The sequence below is a fragment of the Manihot esculenta genome, chromosome 9, assembly GCF_001659605.2.
Source record: "Manihot esculenta cultivar AM560-2 chromosome 9, M.esculenta_v8, whole genome shotgun sequence".
NCBI classification, from domain to species: Eukaryota; Viridiplantae; Streptophyta; class Magnoliopsida; order Malpighiales; family Euphorbiaceae; genus Manihot; species Manihot esculenta.
In genome coordinates this window covers 5,457,166-5,459,995 of record NC_035169.2, presented here as the reverse complement: position 1 = coordinate 5,459,995, position 2,830 = coordinate 5,457,166, and positions in this window count along the sequence as shown.

Below are 2,830 nucleotides of genomic sequence, written 5' to 3'. Positions count from 1 at the left end.
TAAAAAGTTTGGTTTGAACTCAAGTTCAGACTCGAGCTCGAATTAATAATTACATTTTAATCAGTTTTTAATCATCATTAATTTAAATAATATAAAAAAAGAGAGTGTACATAAAAAAAATTACGTAACACAATTTATAATTAAAATAACACAAATAAATATAAATTCAATGACATAATAAAATTAGATTACACACAAAATTTAATATCAAACGAATAAAGTTTATTCCAACTTCCAACAGTTGAAACAAGCTAATATAATTTAATTATCTTCATAATCATCTTCATGCTTGTTCAATTAGTTAACTTGAATTTCAACTTCAACATCCATATAACCTTAATTAATTATTATTAATATACTTTGATAATTATTATCATCTTTTATACTGTATGCTTAATTATATACAAAAAAAATTTTATAATTATATTTTAATTTTAAAATGTATATAATTTTTACAACTCAATTTATCATGTAGTACTATAATTTTAAAGAATACTTATTATAATAATTAATATTGATTATTTGTGATTATACATTAATTTTATGGAATCTTATTATAATAATTATATACAAAAGATTTTTATAATTTAATTTTAAAGAATATTAATTATAATAATTAATCTTAATTTTTTGTAATTTTCAATACTATAATTTTCAAGTATTTATAATAGTTTAAATTTTATAACTTTATAGTTATTTTTATTTTTTTAATAATATATGAACTTGTTCATAAATTTATTTAACGAATTGGTTCACCAATTTATTTAAACAATATTACTCACGAGCCTATTTAACGAGCCTGCTCGTGAGCCTTCTCAACGAGCTTACTCGCGAGCCTTCTCAACGAGCTTGCTCGCGAGCCTTCTCAACGAGCTTGTTCGCGAGCCTTCTCAACGAGCCAGCTCGCGAGCCTAAAAACGAGCCAGCTCGCGAGCCTTAACGAGCCGAATACTATGGAGCTCAAGCTCAGCTCGTTTAAGTGACGAGCCTCAAAATTGAGCTCGAGCTTGGCTCGTTTAAAAAACGAGCCGAACTCGGTCGAGCTTTTATCGAGCCGAGTCTCGAGTAGCTCACGAATAGCTTGGCTCATTTACAACCCTAGGCGTATGTCAGGTGGTCACCCTTTGGGGGTAGCTCTGCACATGTGTATGACCAGTATTTTATTAGCTCTTGGGCCAATATTGTCATCATAGAGGCTAAGATGCCAGCATTGCTCTCATGCTGTTATTATTTTTATTTTATCACATGAGATGCCAGTATTATCTACAGGAGCATGTTATGAGTCTATGCGGATTTTATTTTTCATATTTATAATTTCTGGATTTATTATCCAGTAGTGAAATCTTAGCAATTTATATTCAGCTTATTTTATATTGATTGAATTAAACTGTATTTATTCAGCTGACTTATTTTAGCCAAGTATTTGGTACTATTAAGTACCTAAACTTTATCCTTTCCCATTTGTTATTTAATTATCCGCTCACTGAGTAGTTTGTACTCATCCCTTATATTTTTAATATTACAGATCCTTTTTGGTGATCCACTTTTAGCAGTTCACATCTCCTAATTTTGTCCTTTCTTCCACATCATCTGCTCAGAATCTAGTGGAGATCGGGTCAATCCTAAGTCTCTTGTAATTTCTTCTTGTAATTTTGGAAGATAATGTATAAATTGTATATTCAAGTGCTGGATGTATTTTGTTTAGTGTAAATATATTATGAATTGACTAGATCAGCCATCAGTCCTCTCTTTTATGTTTAATTTTTTTAAAAAAAAATTATAGTAGGTTACACGTATTTATATATATATCAGGAAAAATTCTGTCAGTTTTTCGAGTCATATCCGTCTCTATAGATTAAAGAATGGGTGTGACAGAAGGTCTTGGGCCAAGTGGAAAGTGGGTCCAAAAGTTATTTGGGGCAGTTTGGGCCGGGCTGTTTTAGATTCAAAATTTGATCCCTTCATGAAAGTTTTAGCTCTTTGTCTCAGCTTTCGTTTAGTATATTTTAGATCTAACTTCAATAATTATACAATGATTTATAAAACTACTAACATAGGCTGGCCTATTAAAATCTATTCTACCAGATTTGTACTTTTAACTCCTATATTAAATTTTCTTATTTTACACCTTTCAAACACCATTCCAACAACACTCACAGGCTTAGTGTCAGGGTCATAGAGTTTTCAGGGATCAAAACAGTAATTTTCCAATATTGAAATTCCTAGAAAGCAATATTGGGATAAAGTATTAGAAATTAGTAGGAAGATAAGGGCCGAGACAATTTGTTGTAATTCCTTTTCATGTATTTATTTGAGGGGGTTGTCATATAAGACATGTTGATGTCTCCTCCTGCCACAAGCCAAGTTGTTCCTAAGGCTCTTTAGGGGGGAGTGACTAGTTGGCCACCAGCTAGGGCTGGGCCCAGTTGGCTACCGTAGGCCTATGGAGATCCAAGTTGTGCCTTCACTCCTTGTAGACCGTCCCCCCTGTCTACAAGGGAGGTGAGAATTATTGTAATGATTGCATCAATGATAATGTATAATTACTATTTTGCCCCTATAATAAATTAAGTAGCCTCTTCATGAATTCTCATGTTCAGTTCTTATCTTTTATGCCTACTGTGAGGCTTCTAATGGAATGCTGCCTGTTGGCTTCGTAGTTCGCTTATATAACCTTGACTAATCAGGGTATTCATGTTCACAGGATAATTGGGTGATTCTTAAGGCTGACTTGGCTTGAAGGTGTTCAAGTCAAGTGCCGCACGGTTTCAAGCGATTGCTAAAATCTGAAACCGTGACACTTAGCCTGGTGGTAAGTGCACCTGAGTAA